At 47.3% G+C, this 20,232-nt stretch overlaps 1 pseudogene; it reads left to right on the forward strand.

The window, feature by feature from the left end:
* Positions 1 to 3,942: 3,942 nt before the first annotated feature.
* Positions 3,943 to 20,124, forward strand: LOC136507812 (aspartyl protease family protein 2-like; annotated as a pseudogene).
* Positions 20,125 to 20,232: the final 108 nt, after the last annotated feature.

Below are 20,232 nucleotides of genomic sequence, written 5' to 3' on the forward strand. Positions count from 1 at the left end.
TCCCCGTCCTGCAAGCAAGCAAATGGTTTGCGAGCTACAACCATGCGGATGTGGTAAAATGGTCACTTATACCTAAGTCGTGGTTATTTGTTGTTTATTATTGTAATAACATTCTCTAATTTTTTTTCTTTTTCTCCACATGCAGATTGCGCTACAGGACCTTACCTATGCTGCATGTGGCTTGTGGGCCATTCTAGACCAAGCTATAGAGCAACTCGGGTACGATTAGGACTTCTGCAATGAAAACCTCGGCCAGCTCACTATAGAAGGACGCCCATACTGCATAAGGATTACTAACAGGGGCAGTGGTCGTTTAGTAGGTTACATCTATGGCCGACCATTCTTTCGGTATTGTGAGGCACGAGAGAGTGCACTCATTAGGGCATTGGACTTCATCGATACAAGCGGATACATAATCCGTGACATCAATTACCATATATGGCTACAGAGGCATGTTAGTGTGTGTGGCCAGATCGATCCCGGCAGTGATTCCGATAGTAATTAATGTTTATTTAGCTAGGTTTTCAAGGTCGTAGTTTAATTGGGTTCTAATTTTAATATGTACGGCTTTGTGTGTTTAATTATTGTCATGCATGTAATTCATGTAACATTCTAGTGTCGTATTTGTCTCAAAATTATTCTCAGGCTTGCACATGCCATGTGTGAAGGGAACACCAAGTTTGGGATTTTCCGGAGATGGTTTGCTACTTTCTGAGGTTTAATTAAATTTCTGCGCAACGAGACCGTTTAATTATAGGTTGAACTGAGTCTACCCACGAAAAGATCCGGAATGGTGCCAAACTTTTACACAGGCTCTAATGTTCCCTAGGGATAAGAATTTTGTGGAGGTGGATGAAAAAATCTATTGGGTCCAAGATGAAATTCACCCTCTTTTGTCTCATTTGACACAGAGAAAATATAATAAATAAAAAATGAACAGAAAAACCTAAGATCATGTGTGGGGTCTTAATTTGGGTGTACATGCTTGCCAAAAAAAATTCAAGTCATTTCAACATAGGCGGAGTATACATGCTTCACAGAGGTACATGTGCCCTTTAATCGAACTATGACTATACATATAGGTTATCAATGTTTCTGTGGTTCATAGGCATTCCGGTGTCGTATTGGTCTCAAACTTTTTCTCAAGCTTGCACGTGCCACGTGTGAAGGAAACACCAAGTTTGGGATTTTCCGGAGATGGTTTGCTACTTTATGAGGTTTAATTGAATTTCCGCGCGACGAGACCGTTTAATTATAGGTCGAACTGAATCTACCCACGAAAAGATTCAGAATGGTGCCAAACTTTTACACAGGCTCTAATGTGCCCTAGGGATAAGAATTTTGTGGAGGTGGATGAAAAAATCTATTGGATCCAAGATGAAATTCACCCTCTTTTGTCTCATTTGGCACAGAGAAAAATATAATAAATAAAAAATAAACAGAAAAACCTAAGATACTGTGTGGGGTCTTTAATTTGGGCGTACATGCTTGCCAAAAAAATTTCAAGCCATTTCAACATAGGCGGAGTATACATGCTTCACATAGGTATATGTGCCCTTTCATCGAACCATGACTATACACATAGATTATCAAGGTTTCTGTGATTCATAGGCATTCTGGTGTCGTATTGGTCTCAAACTTTTTCTCAGTCTTGCACGTGCCACATGTGAAGGAAACACCAAGTTTGGGATTTTCCAGAGAAGGTTTGCTACTTTCTGAGGTTTAATTGAATTTCCGCACGACGAGACCGTTTAATTATAGGTTGAACTGAGTCTACCCATAAAAAGATCCGGAATGGTGCCAAACTTTTACGCAGGCTCTAATGTGCCCTAGGGATAAGAATTTTGTGGAGATGGATGAAAAAATCTATTGGGTCCAAGATGAAATTCACCCTCTTTTGTCTCATTTGGCACAGAGAAAAATATAATAAATAAAAAAATAAACAGAAAAACCTAAGATCTTGTGTAGGGTCTTAATTTGGGTGTACATACTTGCCAAAAAAACATAGGCGGAGTATACATGCTTTACAGAGGTACATGTGCCCTTTCATCGAACCATGACTATACACATAGGTTATCAAGGTTTCTAAGGTTTATAGGAATTTCGGTGTCGTATTGGTCTCAAACTTTTTCTCAGGCTTTCATGTGCCACATGTGAAGGAAACACCTAGTTTGGGATTTTCCGAAGAAGGTTTGCTACTTTCTGAGGTTTAATTGAATTTTCGCGCGACGAGACCGTTTAACTATAGGTTGAACTGAGTCTACCCACGAAAAAATCTGGAATGGTGCCAAACTTTTACACAGGCTCTAATGTGCCCTATGGATAAGAATTTTGTGGAGGTGGATGAAAAAATCTATTGGGTCCAAGATAAAATTCACCCTCTTTTGTCTCATTCAGCACACAGAAAAATATAATTAATAAAAAAAGATTAGAAAAACCTAAGATCCTGTGTGGTATCTTAATTTGGGTGTACACGCTTGTCAAAAAAAATTCAAGCCATTTCGACATAGGAATACATATGCTTCTATTTATTCAGTATATAAAAGAATTTTTTTAATATATAAACATCACTGTCGGTTTCAAGAAACCGATAGTAATGAGAAGAAACTGACAGTGATGCTTGTTATCACTGTCGGTTTATTTTAAAAACCGGCAGTGATATATAAAAAATTAAAAAAAATTATGTCAGCCCTCGGGTTCGAGCTCGGGTCTCGGGCTACAGAGTTCAGACAGTTAACCACTGCACTAGTATAGGATGTGTGCTATGGTTTATTTATTTTATCGTTTTGACCTTTAGATCGCTTAATAAATTATAAAAGTAAACCAAAAAAATTGGGCCGCCTGGGATTCGAACACGGGTATCGGGGGCTAAGTTACGGGGTCTTAACCGTTGAGCCAGTAGGAGGTGTTCGAAAGATGTAGAAAAGATAATTTACTTATGGTGTAACCACACATAGAAATCACTGTCGGTTTAAAGAATGGCCCGACAGTGATGTGACAGATGACAGACATGTTGCAACACGGTATTATCTAGAAGAGCAACAGTCTTGTTGGCCCCCTCGATCTCCGGTACGTAGCATATCATATACTACGGTCTTCGTGACAATGAGGTAAGCAAAACGAGGTCATACAAAATGCAACATCCAATATGTAAGCAAATAAAATGAGAGGTCATATGCAATGCAAAGTATCAACCCAAGGTGATGATGATCAAACAAAGGATTCGATGACACGATTTTTTCAGCACTAGTAAATTAGTACATCAACCTAAGGCATTGATTAATCAGTAGTGCTACTAATTACTGCCGGTGCTGCCGCATGCGTTGTCCCCCTGCTGCCGGTCCTCTTCGCGCTTCTTTTGCTTAGCCCTGCGCCAGCGCTGTTCCACGTCCATCGTGAGACGCCGCTCGGTCTCCTCCTAGCGGTGGCGCTCCTCCTCGCGGTGGCGCTTCTCCTCCTCCTCGCGGCGACGCTCCTCCTCCTTGGAGATCTCGATGACGCGCTTTAGGATGCAGTCGTCGGTCTCCTTCTGTGTGATGGCACGGAGGTGCCGGTCCTCCTCCTCCTTCCGAGCTGTCTCCAACGAGTTGAAGACGACCTCCTCCACCGAAAGAGGTTCTGGTTCCTCCTCCGATGCGGTCTCACGGTCCAGATCATCCTCGAGGTTCACCTCGAGGTCCGATTCAGACGACGACGTCGGTGGAGGCATCGGGGGTGATGTGGGGACGATGGGTTCAGCTTCGACCATGTTGTCTTCAAGCGGTGAGGCATTGTGCATGGCGGCGGGTCGAGGGCCAGGGCGAGGTGTGAGTGGGAAGGGCGGTGCTTCGCTTTCTTGATGAGCGGTGGTGTGGCGGGCGACTGTGTGCATGGGGGCCTGGCTTATAAAGGCATGTCGATGGTGGAACTGATCACAGTGCAATAACTCACACCCCTTGGATGATGGAGCGCACCTACATTTGGGAACCGGCGCGAGCAGCTGATGGATGGGTAAATGCGGCGTCTCTTCATGGGGAACTGAAGGGCTCTTCATGGGAACCGCGCTTCATGGATCGGGTAATTAAAACAGCAGTTGTTCATATGGGAACCGCTCAACCAGCGTGGCCGGGGAGTTGAAGGGCCTATGCGCAAAGCAGGGACAGATAATCACTCAAAGGAATAAATTCCTTCAAACTTTCCGAAATTAGGTGATAGCTCAATGGTTTGTCCGCTACTCTAGAACTTGTAGGCTTCGGTTCAATTCAGGGATGCAACACATTTATTTTATCTTTTTGACCTTTAGACCGCTTAATAAATTATAAAATTAAACCAAAAAAACTAGGCTGCCTGGGACTCGAACACAGGACTCGGGGGCTAAGTTGAGGGGTCTTAACCATTGCGCCAGTAGGAGGAGTTCGAAAGAAAACAAAAACTTATCCTACTTAACACCTAAGTTAAACCTAACTGCTACACAACATCACTGCCGGTTTGGGAAATGACCCGGCAGTGATGTACACCATCACTGTCGATTTGTAAGCAAAACCGGTAGTGATGAGCTATTTCCCGAAATAAATTAATAATTTATAAAATAGAACAAAAAAATTTGGGCCACCTGGGACTCGAACATGGGTCTTGGGGGCTAAGTTGAGGGGTCTTAACCATTGTGCCAGTAGGAGGAGTTCGAAAGAAAATGAAAACTTATCCTACTTAACACCTAACTTAACACCTAACTGCTACAACACATCACTGCCGATTTGGGGAGTGACCCGGCAGTGATGTGCCCCATCACTATCGGTTTACAAGCAGAACCGGCAGTGATGAGCTATTGCTATAAAAGTGGCGCGGGTTGAAATTATCCCAATTCATTTCAACCCTGCGCCATCCCCTCCCCCCGCACTGCCGGAGCACCGCCCCACGCCGTCCACCACCCCACGCCGGAGCACCGCCCCATACCGGAGCACTACCCCACGCCGGAGCACCGCCCCACGTTGAAGTAGCGCCCCACACCGGAGCACCGCCCCACGCCATCCACCGACCCAAGCCGGAGCACCGCGTCATCCGTGCCAAGCCGAAGCACCATGCCATCCGGAGCACCGCGTCGTCCATCCCACCATCGAGGCCTTCAGGAGCGCGTAGACAGCTACTCCCCCCCCACACGGTGAGTGCGTGGCTCACTACCCGCTATGTGTTTGATGAAATGTCCCACAGCTGCTTACTTGAATCAGTTTGATCATGCAGTGTGTGCTATCATACAGTTTGATCATGCAACTGTGAATGCTAGAACCTAGGTTTGCCACACAGTGTGTGCTATCTATTTCTTTGTGTTTCTAGACGCATTGCTAGTAAGTAGTACATTGTTACTTAGTAGGACGTTGCTCAGCTCTATTGATCAGTATACTGATAAGAACAAAAGCGTAATTTTATTTTTGGTTACCAGGATAAACATAGCATGGACTCATAATACTTGATAGAAATTGTTCTCTGAACGTTAATGGTAGTTTATTTTTGGAGTACTTGCATTTTCTCTGTGAAACAAACTTATGTTTTCTCTGTGAAACCATCTTGTGCATCATTGGAGCTTGACCGGATATATATGTGAAACCAATGGCTAGCCTCACCTCGTAGCTTGCAATTGCAACTGCGCTCCCATCAGGCAGGTACACAATGTTTTTGGAACTGTGCCACCAATGCTCAATGTTTTTGGATGTGAGGATGGAGTATATATACTTTAGACCTATAGAACTAATATATGTCCAAACTTGTCATGGAATTCTCCATGCTATCAGCATAAAGATGCATAATTATTAACTTTTGCAAGATTACAAGTAATACATAGTTATGTAGCCTTGTGCATTAAACTGGGAATATTTTCCAACAATCCTATCTTATTTTGAGTTTTTGCATGTCACTTTCCTAGGATAGTATGAGATGCATATTTGCCCCTACCAACCAAGTAAGTTTTAGATCAAAGTATCACTAAATTGGAAAGATGCTTACCTGCACTGATACTTGTGAAAGAACCTCACGCCGATGGTTGGGGGATTTATAGTGAGACTGAAGACTCTTAGACATCTCTAGGAGTATATCCAAAAGTCTTAAACTAACTCTCTAAATCATCATTTGGTTTTTAATGAATAAAAAATATTTTTTATATCTTTCCTACATCTAACAACTATTACTAAGGCACGCGAATAGCTATTTTCCAAACACTCCTATCTATGCAATGGTCGTGTGTTATTCGTAAATATATTAAATTGTATAAGAATACATCATGTTTGAATGGCAACCTAATTTACTTAAATGTATACGCAACCATGGCATGGTATGTAGTGCATGTTGGTCACATGCCTGGGATTTATTGAACCTAGGAAGATTGCTATGCTCAAGTCAATCGCTACCCTGGTAATTTACACACAAAAAACACAGAAGCTGAAGCTTTGAGGGCCTACTATAGTCATCTGGCCTACCTTGCAAACCATGGGCAACCGGCCTACTATGGTCTAATGAATGCAAACCATGGCCATCCGCTGGCACTGGAGATCAAAGAGAAGCCACCCGCCAGAGATGTGAAGATTAGGAGAATTGCTCCTTGGTCTTGGAAAGATGTCATGCTTTTATTTATGGCTATGGTCATCGCTTTTCTTATTTGGAAGTTGATGTAGGCTTAGTTTCATAGAAGAGTAGGTGGACTTTGTTGTATGTGGTCAATCAAACAATGAATTTGTTCTAAATGAACATATGCTATTATTTGACTTTGTTGTATGTGGACTATAGACTTTGCATTAAACATATTATATATATATATGAACATATGCTATTAGTAGTTGTCCGTCGCCAAAACTAACCATGATCGTGTCACAGCCATGACTCATCATCGCATGTTACCCCGTCGCTGAAGAACTGATCGGCAACAAGAAGCGACTGATATCGCTGGGACGGGAGAGCCACATAATCCAACAAACGGTGACGGTGTCTATCAGGTCAGTGAGAACGAGTAGCCATGGACCCCGTCCGGCCTGCTCGATCTAGGTCAAAATGACCAAGATGGCCAGGTAACTTTGGTATCATGTCACTATGTAGCCACACACGCTAATCAATTGAGGGTCATAGCTTACTTAGTGTCTCTAGCAGGAGCCTCCGCCGGCCGAGGAGCCAGAGGGTTCGGGTAGCAGGAAAGCCAGATCCAAGCGAGGCATGTCAAAGATTCCTGTTGGTAGGAATGCACACTGGCACATTACTGAGTTCGATGAATTCGGGGATCCACTCTCACCACCTATAGCTTTGACCAAATACAAGACTATCCTTGGGTTACTTGTTAGGGACTTCATCTCGATTAAGTACAGGAAGTGGATTGGGAAAGATGATGACCGGTGGAGGGTTCTCGAAAGCGAGAAGGATTACATATGGGATGTCAAGATCCTAGAGTATTTCACTTTCACAGTCGAGTATGACAGGGAGTTAGTCAAGAAAAAAGAAAAAGAAATCATGGGGACATGCTTCAAGAAATTCAAGGGGACATTGTACAAGAATTTTGTCCTCCAAAATAAAGAGCCAGATTTTGATGGTGGATAGTTTAGCAAGCAGAAGGACTTCTGGCAGAATTTCAAGGAATACAGGTTATTCAAGGTGTACTTAGAACTGAGCAGGAAGAATAAGGAAAGTTCACAGAAAGCGACGAATCCTCATCATCTCGGCTCTCATGGCTACGCCAAAAAGATGCCAGAATTTGAAGCAGAACTTCAAAAGATGGATCGCCTTGCTGAGGAAGGCATTCAGGTTGAGACCGCCGATTGGGAGCCCAGATCGGTATTATACTATATGGGGAGAAATGTACGGCACACCGAGGACGGGAGCTTTAGCTCCTCAAATCAACCCATGAGTGAACTCATCTAGAGGATCTCCCAGGTATCTGAGGAGGTGAGGCAAGGGACTCGCACTTCTAACAAGGAGAAAGACATGCTCACCCAAGCACTCAGAACCAAGGAGCACCCTGGTCGCACTAGAGGAACCGGTGTTGTTCCTTGGAAACTAGCGTTCCCCCAAGAATCTAACACTTACCGAAGCCGCTCGAGGGGTAGAGCGGAACATGAGGCAGAGTATTTGAGGAGACTAAAAGAGATAGAAGACAGAATGGAAGCACGGATTGAGGCGACCATTGAAGCACGAGTCAAGCAAATTTTGCTATCCAAGGGGTCAGTAGCACGACAAAACCCTACTCCTAGTGCATTTAGCCCACAGTTTAGGGGTCAGAGCAGCTGCGGATCGACCCCGCTCGACGAAGAAGAGGCGAATCTGCCTCATCTGATGGACGACATCACTAAACCCATCAATGTCAGGTTGTACATCCGTCGGGAATGGACAAAGGACAAGGTGGTGCTCGGCCAGGCCTGGCCTACGGGAGACGGGACAATTAATGGCCGCCCAATTCCACTGGGGTACACTCGCATCACCCTTGATAGAATACTTGATAAGAAGTTTAACAAGATACCCATTGAGTACCCCTTAGCGGAAGACAGGCCGAAACTTGGTCAAAACAAGGGCTCTCAAGTGGCCTGCCGCAAGCGCTTCATTAAGCTTGACCATCAATTGTCCTCTGATGATGAGGACGACTGCGAGTCTTCACCCACCCCCAATGATCACTCACCATCTCCCAACAGAGACCACTCCCCTCCTCATCCGGAGCCATCACCCCCGAGAAGACAGAGGTCTCCTTCTATTCCTCCTTGTCTGACTCCATCTTCATCAGACTCGAGAAAAGAGACTCCTCCTCCTCCTCCTCCTCCCCCTCCTCCATCTTCATCAGCGCCGAGAAAATAGAATTCTTGTCGTCATCCTCCACCTCAGCCCAAAACAAGATCAAGGACATCCTCGCTATCGCAGAAAAGGTCCTTGGATTCAGTCGCTAGTGCTCCCAAAGTGGACCAACAGAAAAGAAAAAGGCCGTTCAGTGGTAGCGTTACCACCTTGATGAAAGAAAAATTTATAGCACACATCTCGAAGGAAGATTATGTTAGTTTCTTCAATCTCTATGCCTCACTGCCTTCGTATATGTTGAATTCCGAATTGAAAAGGCAAACACAGAATAAATATGCTACAACAAGAGACGAAGAAATACACAATAAAGATTTAAGGAACATACAGAAGTACGTCGAAGACAACCTAGGATTAACCATGGAAGAGGCCGTGAACATCTATTATGATGTACAAGGGACGGGAACACTGGTAATGAAGTATGAAAGGGGCAATCTTTTGGTTCCCGATGACGAGTATAAAAATCTAACAACATATATGCGCCATGGCTCAAGCAACAGAGACGGACGACTTTGGTTTTGAGGTTATTATCCGTTCGCCACATGTTTTCCATTATCCCGAAGAAGAGAAGTTCGATGCCGAGTGGGAGTGCTTGTTCCAGCTATACCAGAAACGCGATCTTGATGTTCAAATGTTGATGCTGTGGACTATGTAAGTACCCTACACGCACGATATTACAATTAACTACTCTCTTGAGACAAATTGTTAACTTTTGAGCACTTTCCATGATTTTATGTAGGTGTATATCAAAATTTTGCATTGTAAAAAGCAAATGGGATTACATAGGCTTCTTAGACCCCTTCCGAGTCAATGAGAGGACATGTCTAGGCTTCTATGGATGTGACATGAAATACCTGAAACAGAGATTGATTGTTGTTTTCGTTGAATTCACGATAAAGAAGAAAATCCACATACTTCTAGCCAACAACTGCGAGTATGTGGTTTTGGCTTTTAATTTTATGCTTCTTTTTTCATTAAGATTATTCGATAATTAGGATTCCGTGATTGCAGCAACCATTTCGTCTTCATTTGTGTCAATCTTGCCAAAAATCTGATCGAGGTGTGGGACTCGAAGAAAAAAACCATTTCATCATCTGGATGCACTGGTGGCAGTGCTGAATTAGTAAGTGATCCTAATAACTATTATTTTCTTGTCACACATACCGCTTTCTAATGTTGCTCATTGTCCGAAGAAGATATATCGGTGGGACGCCGGTCCCATTCAAGGTTGTCGAAATGGAGAGGAAGTACCTATCACAGCCGACGGGAAACAATGAATGTGGGTTTTATGTAATGTGGGCAATGCTTCGCTACATCGGCGGGAAATCGGAAGAAGCCGATAAGTTGGTGTGTATAATCTCCATTTCATTTATGTCTGTTAATAATTCAACAAAATGATTTACTGTTCCTCTTTGGATATCATCTTTTTTGAACGACAGCGCAAGAAATTTAAGCATGAAAGGCTGCTAGACACGGAGATCGTCGCACTACAATCGTCGCTAGGAAAATTTATCTTAGCCGAGGTATTGGAAAAAGATGGAGTATTTTCCATTGCACAATCCGTGAGGTACAAGGACCAGTATGGCCCAGAGCGGCTCACCAGATTATTGTAGGAAGTCCGAGAAGCATGTGTGAAGTCCAAGAACATTTCTTTTTTATTTTGAAGGATCGAGATGTGGATAAGAACATTTGAATTGTAATCGTAACATTTGTAATGTTTAATATTGATGGACCTGTCGTCTACGTCGCATATATAAAGCGAAACCCGATTCCACGAAAAAATATAAATTAAAATAAATTATAAAACAATAAAATACGAACGGGCCATCACCGCCGGTTAGCAACAAACCGACAGTGTTGTCGTAACCATCACTGTCGGTTAGAAGGAAACCGATAGTGTTGGATTGCTCAACACTGCCGGCTTGAACCATGAACCGACACTGATAGTTACGAGAACACTGTCGGTTTGATCCATGAACTGACACTGATATTTACAACACTGCCGGTTTGAACCATGAACCGACAGTGTTGGCTTGCTCAACACTGTCGGCTTGAACCATGAACCGACACTGATAGTTACGAGAACACTGCTGGTTTGATCCATGAACCGACAGTATAGGCTTGCTCAACACTGCTGGCTTGAGCCAAGAACTAACACTCTTGAAGCAACAGTCACTGTCGGTTGACACTACAAACCAGCAGTGTTGTTCAAAATGCTGCCAAATTGCCAATTGGAAAGTGCCATGGATGCATGATGTAGATTTTTGTGGCTAACTCTGTCGATAAGCCACTTGACAACCAACTTGTATGGGTATGAACGCGCACGCAACCGAAAATCTAGCTACAGTATATAGTTTACGTGCATGGAGAAATAAATAGCAAAACTCCAATAATTTTATTGAAATCATAATAAAAAAAACTTTTTCTAAATTTGAGCTTATTTTTGCATCTAAATCAACACTATCTTAAGTTTCTCATGCAAAATTGCATCTAGATTTGCACCAGAAGCCCCATAGGATCCCTATCCTAAAGCTGCGACATTTCCCCAGTCTGGGAGCCCGGCGGGGTACCATATCTCAAAATTTTTATATAATAGCTTCTAGATTTGTAATTATTCATTAAAAAATATTATTTAAAAAACTATTTCTCTCTCATTGAATATCCAAATATAGCTGTCCTCTATTCTGAAATTCTCTCTCTAGCTAAAGATGGACAACGAGTTTAGCTCCCTCAAGCGTGGAAAACGATTTTCTTGTTCAAATGATTTTCTTATGATGGTTTAGACAATAAGTTTTAGAAAGACTTTTTGAGATGCTCTTAATCTACTGATCAAAGCAACCATCTCGCTAGCTCCTTTTCCCTTCTCATATGTAACCACCAACCCCTGCGGCCTTAGCAAAACTCAAGGTCACTTCTGATCGAAGCAAGCGACTCGTAACTGACCTTTTATAATTTATACAATATACAGTTATTTTGTTGCCGCTCAAACTTCTCAACTTTTGACTAAGTTTATATAAAAACATATTAACACGTACAATATCATTAAATGCACTACCCAAATATTTTTTTCCTTGGCTTATCTAATTAATATATTTAATTTTGTAAATGTTTATTTGTATTGTTATCAATAAATGTTGTTAGTAAAGATAAGCAAGTCTGACTTTGAACAAAACTAAGTGCATGTTTGCCATGGCTCCTACTCCAACAGCTCCTCCACAGGAACCATTGTTGGATCCAGAGCAGAAGGATCAAAAGTAGCTTCTACTCTACATGTTTGAGTGGTTCCTTGGCGAAGCCAACATACATCGCCAAGATCGCGGTGGGCACGCCGGGCGTCGAGGCACTGCTGGCACTAGACACGGGCAACCACGTCACGTGGCTGCCGTGCCAGCCATGCCGGCGGTGATACCCATAGTCCGAGCCCATGTTCGACCCGCGGCACTCGACGTCATACTGCAAAATGGGGTATACAACGTGCCAGATTGCCAAGCGTTGGGACGATACGGTGGTGGCGACGCGAAGCGCATGACGTGCGTCTATGCCGTGGGCTGCGGGGATCGCTCTACGACGGTGGGAGACTTCATCAAGGAGATGATGACCTTCACGGGCGGCGTCCAGGTTCCACACCTGTCGATCGGCCATGGGGATCCTGGGCCTTGGCCGTGGCCAAATATCGTGCTTGAGCCAGATTGCTGCTCTCGGCTACAATGCCACGAGCTTCTCCTACTATCTCCTTGACTTCTTGTCAAGCCCCGGCTCCCACTCCTCCACCCTCACCTTCGTTGCCGGTGCCATGCAGACCTCCCCGCCAGCGTCCTTCACCCCCCACGGTATGGAACCCGAACATGGGCACATTCTACTATGTGCGGCTTATCGGCCTCAGCATGGGCGGCACGCGCGTGCCAGGTGTGACTAAGCGTGACCTCCAGCTAGACCCATACACGGGTCGTCGTGGCGTCATCCTAGACTCTGGCACCACCGTGACACGGCCTGCCCTCCCAGTGTACATCGCATCCCTGACTCCTTCCGCACCGCGGTAGCCGATCTTGGCCATGTCTCCATCGATGGCCCCTCCTGCTTCTTCGATACGTGCTACATTGTGGGCAGAGGGGGCGTGATGGTGCCCACTCTGGGGGTGTGTGGGTATGGCCCCCAAGACATGGGCCGCACCATCGGAGGTGGCCCGGCCCACAAGATCAAGGCGTGCACAGCGCTGCTCGGCGTGCACCGCAAGACATTGTATAGTACCAAATAGGATACTTTACTTGTAACCCTGCCCCTCCAGAGTATATAAGGAGAGGCAGGGGTCCTCTACTCGACATCATGTATTCAATACAATACACCAAAGACACATGACGTAGGCTATTACGTCGATCAGACGGCCCGAACCTGTCTAAATTGTTGTCCCTGCGCCTTGTGTCACCATTCGGTTCCTGATTACGCGCATCCCCACCGACAAATCTACCATCGTGGGATACCCCTCGGTGGACTAACGAGCATATTCTGTCGACAGTTGGCACGCCAGGTAGGGGTGTGCACTTGATCCATGGCGAGCCAGATGGATCTCAAATCAACAACGCGTTCTCGTCGTCAATCTCATGGAGATCCATCTCGGTCCACGACGATGATTCATCGCTGCTACACCAGCCCCTGCGACAGCAGATCCGATCTCGGAACCACCTCCGAGGTCGCCTTCACCAACAACTCACCGCCCGCCAGGTGCGCGCTATCAACGTCGACCAGATAACATCATACGTCACCGACCAGACGCTCCGTCTAAAGCTAAGTCACGTTTTAATATTCTTCTAAATATTCTCCAATCTCCGTATATCGCCATAATGTTTTTCCGAACTGTTTTATCCATATTTGCTCTTCAAACGATTTTCTGAACCCTCGAACAATCACGTTGATGCTCGGACGCCTCCAGAGATGGCCCTGTCTCCGGCTCCTCCCTACATGTGCTACGGGCTCCACGCTCTGCGTTATGGGTGGTCGGCAGCGGCTCCTTGGTCATGCCTGTTCTTCCTACACGTGCATGGGCTCCGCGCTCGACATTATGGACTATGGGCTAGCTAGGGCTGGAGACTCAGCTACACACTAACTGTTCGGGCGGTTTATATTAAACATAAATATATTTCACGCCAACTGATCGCCGAACTGCATACATTGTTTCATCACCATTGCTGATTTTTCTCCAGAGTTTATTTATTTGTACATCATGTACTACCCATTCTACATGTTTGTATTGCAGGGTCATCGTCCAGGTGATCGGACCACCTGGTGCTCGGACTTCTCCACTGATCAACTGGTCGGACCGCTTGGTTCATGGACTCCATCACCGACTAGTGGATCGGACTATTCACCGGTCATTTCTACTCAATGTTCACTTCGCCGCCGACCAGTCGACCAGACTGTTCGTCACTCGTGCTTCATCGCCAGCGACGCCGGTTACTCCTCAGCCCTCGGATTCTTCGTGCTCGAGGACTAAGTGGGCACACTTCACTGCATGGACGTTGTCAGCTACGTCGGTGCTCAGACCTCGCCGCCTATGTCGGGCACTCCTCGGTGCTTGGACCTTGCTGCCTACGCCAAGGACTCCTCGGTGCTCGAACATCGCCGCCTACGCCGGGGACTCCTCGGTGCTCGGATGTCGCCGCCAATGCCGGGGACTCCTCACTCCTCGGTGCTCGAACATCGCCAACGATGCCAGGGACTCCTCGCTCCTCGGTGCTCGGTCATCGCCAGCGACGCTGGGGACTCCTCGCTCCTCGGTGCTCGGAAATCACCAGCGACGCCGGGGACTTCTCGCTCCTCGGTGCTCGGTCATCGCCAGCGACGCCGAGGACTCCTCGCTCCTCGGTGCTCGGACCTCGCCGCCTACGCTGGGGACTCCTCGCTCCTCAGTGCTCGAACATCGCCAACGACGCCAGGGACTCCTCGCTCCTTGGTGCTCGGTCATCGCCAGCGACGCCGGGGACTCCTTGCTCCTCGGTGCTCGAAAATCGCCAGCGACGCCGGGGACTTCTCGCTCCTCGGTGCTCGGTCATCACCAGCGACGCTGAGGACTCCTCGCTCCTCGGTGCTCGGTCATCGCCGTCTACGCCAAGGACTCCTCGCTCCTCAGTGCTCGGACATCGCCAGCGACGACGGGGACTCCTCGCTCCTTGGTGCTCGGTCATCGCCAGCGATGCCGGGAACTCCTCGCTCCTTGGTGCTCAGTCATCGCCAGTGACGCTGGGGACTCCTCATTCCTCGGTGCTCGGACATCGCCAGTGACGTTGGGGACTCCTCGCTCCTCGGTGCTCGGTCATCGCCAGCGACGCCAGGGACTCCTCGCTCCTCGGTGCTCAGACATCACCAGCAACGCCGGGGACTCCTCGCTCCTTGGTGCTCGGACATCGCCAGCGATGCTAGGGACTCCTTGCTCCTTGGTGCTCGGTCATCGCCAACGACGCCGGGGACTCCTTGCTCCTCGGTGCTCGGACATCGCTAGCGACGCCGGGGACTCCCTTGCTGCTCGAATCTTGCTACGTCTCGTCGGTGTGCTATCAAGCTGCTCTATGTTGTTCGGATCAGGGTGCTGATCTTAGGCAGCATGTCGGGGGTCTTGATACGCGCATGTCAGACGACGTCGGCAAGCTTTCAGACTTCTTTGACCCTGCTACAAGATTCATTCTTTATCTTCCAGCAGGCTCAGGGACTAAGTGGGCACACTTCACCTTGCGGTGAATGTACTTGTTCTCATCTCGAGGCTACGCCCGGGGACTGGCTGCCTGCTTGGCTGGTCTTCTACTTTATGACCCTGGCACCACGTGACTGCATCACCTACTGTCAGGCTCGGGGACTAACTATGGGGGTATGGCCCCCAAGACATGGGCCGCACCATCGGAGGTGGCCCAGCCCACAAGATTAAGGCGTGCACGGCGCTGCTCGGCGTGCACCACAAGACATTGTATAGTACCAAATAGGATACTTTACTTGTAACCCTGCCCCTCTAGAGTATATAAGGAGAGGCAGGGGTCCTCTACTCGACATCATGTATTCAATACAATACACCAAAGACACAGGACGTAGGGTATTACGTCGATCAGACGGCCTGAACCTGTCTAAATCGTTGTCCCTGCGCCTTGTGTCACCATCCGGTTCCTGATTACGCGCATCCCCACCGACAAATCTACCATCGTGGGATACCCCTCGGTGGACTGACGAGCATATTCTGTCGACAAGGTGGGGGGGAGGGTGGGCGGGCGCATGGTCAGGAGAGAGGGAAGGGGCCAGGGAAGGGGAAGTGGTATTAGATTACTTGCTTCCTTAAGATTGAATGGTTATAGGCCCCTCCTATTTATAGCACCGAGGTGACAAGTGGCAGAGCTAGGGGGCCATAACGCCCCCCCCCCCCCGACATAACATGTCACAACAAAATATTTGTAGTAGTATATAATTTTATAATTTTTAGGCTTTTTAAAAGAGAGTGTATAAACAATATAATATAATTTTATATATACCTATTAATATCTCAAGGAAGGTGCACAGCGAGGGGACGTCCGTCCCCATTGTGCTGGAGAGGATGACGCTGTGTGGTGCCTCGCTGCTGATGAGGTGCTCTAGCTCTAGCTGGAAGGACGCCACCGCGTTCTAGATACCGAAAGGTAGGTCCAGGAGGTAGTACCAGAAGTGGTCCGACGGTGGGAGCACCTCGCTAGTGCCGATCTGATGATGGACGTGTCATTCCCTCCCACCAATATCACCTCCCTTGATTTCCTCTATGTCGATGAAATATGGTCGGCAGTCTACCTAGGGGTATGCCCAAGGTAGTAGATTATCGGCAGACAGATGCGCAAGCTACAAACAAGATGGTGACGCAAGACAGACACAAGATTTTATCTAGGTTCGGCCGCCATAAAGGCGTAATACCTACGTCCTGCGTCTGATTGTATTGCTGTATATCAATGAGAGATGTTTTTTAGAGGGGTCCCCTGCCCGCCTTATATAGTTCGGGGGGCAGGGTTACAGATCTAGAAACTAATCCTAGTCAATTACAATTGCCATAGGTGGCCGGATAAGGATTCCTATTCTAACCGACCAGGATCTTGCTTGACCTCCAAATCTACCTTGATTCCTTACACGGGATTCCGAACAGATTGGTCGGGCCGCGCGTCGTCTTCTAGTGGGCTAGACCCCCTGATCCTGGCCAGCCCAAGCATAGCCATAAGGGTATAGGGGTTAATACCCCCACAGCTAGTCCCCGAGCACCATGTATTATGCTACGACACGCCGTTCGATCTCCTTCGACTAATGCGATCCATCTTTATGTCATCTCCAACTGGTTGAAACATTAACCAATCAAATGTGCCAGCATTTTGGTCAGAACAGAAAGCAGTAGACCACGATTATAGCCGAAGATTCTGGTTCTCCGAAGAATGCATGGTGCTCTAAAGAAAAAAGAAAAAGATTTATTTCCTTATCAAGTGTGCCCACTTGTATTTCTGAAAAGAAATGTAAGTGACCCTTGGACAATAGTAATTCTGGCAATCAGTCAAAGCGTAGGGGTCGATAAAATAAACACATTCACCGCAAGGTGAAGTGTGCCCACTTAGTTCCTGAGCCTGGTAGTAGGTGACATAGGCACGTGGTGCCAGGGTCTAAAAAGAATTTCCACTGAAGTTAAGAATCCAATCATCGTACAAGCAATACGAGATGCACCGGCAGGTGCATCGTACCGATGTAGTCCCCAAGCTTGCTGGAAGGCGAAGTATAAGCCTTGTAGCAAGGTCTAAATAAATGCCTCTCGACTATATGTGAGTACAAATCACATGTAGCCGAGGAGAGTGGTCTCCGAGCAATGGTCGGAACAGTCCCCGAGCACGGTAGTTATCTGAAAAGTCCTCTAGCATGGTAGTAGTCGGAGCAGTCCCCGAGCATGGTAGTGGTCTGGACAGTCCCCGAGCACGGTAGTGGTCTAGGTAGTCCCCGAGCACGATAGTGGTCTGGGTAGTCCCCGAGCATGATAGTGGTCTGGACAGTCCCTGAGCACGAGAGGTGCGGCGAAGAACCAAATGCCACTTGTACTATTATTTGGTGTATTTATTTATCTTCTTACTCTATCAAGTCCAATCTGACATGTCTAGTCAAAAAAGTAGATGGATATAGCACGTCATACTGCCTTCTTGTCCTTTCAAGCAAACAGTCACTTGGCACCTGTAAGGAGGTGCGTCAGCGTGGGCCCTCTCACACTGGTAACGAAGAGGCGCATACACTGATAATGAAGAGGCGCCTATATTGGCATAGATCTCGAGGTTGTGAAAACAACCATCTGCGGCGCGTGCGCACATCTCCCAAGAATCTCGGGTAGACGAAATGGCGGAACTCTTGGTTAAATATAGTATAGAATTGGTAAGTTACTTTTTACCGAACCCCATTACCATTCACTACCACAGCCTTCTTCTTCCTCTTGCCAACCCTAATACCTCCAAAATCATCACCAACTCAATCCTCCACCGTATCCTCTTTCATCAGCAAGGCCGGATTCATGGCGAAAAGTGATGCCCAGAAGAAAGCAGGAGTCATGGCTGAAGGAGTGGTGGAAATCGAGAAGCAACGAGCAGACCATCGAAGACCTCATCATCATGGGAGTACTCCACAACAAGGAACTCATAGGATGGCGCGCACCGGAGGGCGAGGGGTACCCCGATCCACAACCAGGTGAGATTGTGGTTTTCGAAGACTTCTTCAAGCGGGGTTTTGGGGTTCCTAGTGCACCCTTTCCTTCAGGGGCTCTGTCTGTACTACGAGATTGGGATTTGCAATCTGCATCCCAACTCGATTCTCCTTGTCTCCACCTTCATTCATCTTTGCGAAGCATATGGCGGCTTCCAGCCCCATTTCGACTTCTTTCGCCATCTTTTCTGTCTGCGGAAGAAAGGAAGCGGTGGCTTCGAAGATAGCCGGAGGTGTGTACCTCAACCTCCATGACGGGATGAAGGCCCAGTACCTGCACTGCCCTTGGAACACATCGCTTGACAACTGGTACAAGAAGTGGTTCTACATTCCGTGAAGAGCCGAACATGATCACACTATGCGACGTGGGGTTCATTCCGGAGAAGAGGACCAGCTGGTCGAAGAAACCCGAGCGCCTAGAATAGACTCTAGAAATACTTGGGATGATCCCGTGGAAGAAACGGGATGGTCCTAGCGTGGTCGAGAACTTCATCAGCCGAAGGATCTGGCCCTGCCAGAGGAGGGTACATCCCGACTACGAGTACCAAGGTAGCGCAGACCCAACAAGGACGAGGCAGGAGGCGCTTGACAAGATCGAAGTCAGAGCCAGAATTGGAGAGCTATTTAACTTAGCTGATCCAAATTATGTTAGATTGAGCGACATCGAGCACGCTTTCAAGCTCGCCCGACCTCCCCCAAAGGTAACTCATCTTGCCTTGTACCCGTAGTCTCATATTGTAGTAGAAACTTACTGTGTGATCTCCTATTTGTATCCTAGATTAATGGTCAGGATAGAGCGATAGTGTTTGTGTCGCCACCCCCTGGTGTAGATTGGCCGCAAGTTGCTGACCCGACCACCCAGACCAGCATCGGGGCGAGGACGTGGACTGGGCCATGCTCGGAGTTGGAGAGGAGGCAGCGGCCAAAGCTGCTGGTAAGCGGCCGGCGACCAGCAAGCGTCGTCAGGCGATCTTGACTTTGTCGAACGACGACATAGAGGATGCAGACATCTTTCAACTCGTCCCTCAAAAGAGGAGGAGGCAACTGGAGTCAACGGAGCAAGGTGGCTCCTCCGTGCTGGTGGGACTCACATCACCGACCACTGCAGTGCCGAGGACAAGCGGCGAAGGGGTCGAGCACCAAGCCCCAGCGTCGGTGCTGGACGTAGAGGGAGACCAGGTGTCACCCACACAGCACGTGGAGCAAGCACGGCCGAAGACGCGCCTTCGCTACATCATTACATGCTTCCAACATGTAAGTATTTGTAACCTTGATGTAAGCTTGCAATTTATATTAATTATGGTTGCCTTCTGAACTTATCTCAGATATATTAGGTCGGCGTCTACCGAAAATCTAGACCAACTAGCTGGGAGCGGCGTGGCTCTACCAGCAATGTCAGAGAAGACTGCCCAGCAGCCAGCCATGGAGGAACCCATAGCAGAAGGTCCGCTGGAGCCTCAGCAGACAAGCTTCCAGACAGCAGTCCCTGAGCAGGTGGTCGAGGGAAGAGCCGAGCCAAGCACAAGTGCTCCAAGCACCATCCCTGCTGAGGGCAACACCTCAGCACCAAGAGTAAAAGAACAGACCGAGGAGCAGCAGCCAAAGGTGATAGCATAGAGCACGTTTGTCGATGTTGCAGCCCATGGAAAGGCCATAGTGATCGCGGAAGCTACTAACTACAGACCAGCGCTGATACCCGAAGAGGAGGCCGAAGAGGACGAAGTA

The sequence above is a fragment of the Miscanthus floridulus genome, chromosome 15 (assembly GCF_019320115.1).
Source record: "Miscanthus floridulus cultivar M001 chromosome 15, ASM1932011v1, whole genome shotgun sequence".
NCBI lineage: Eukaryota > Viridiplantae > Streptophyta > Magnoliopsida > Poales > Poaceae > Miscanthus > Miscanthus floridulus.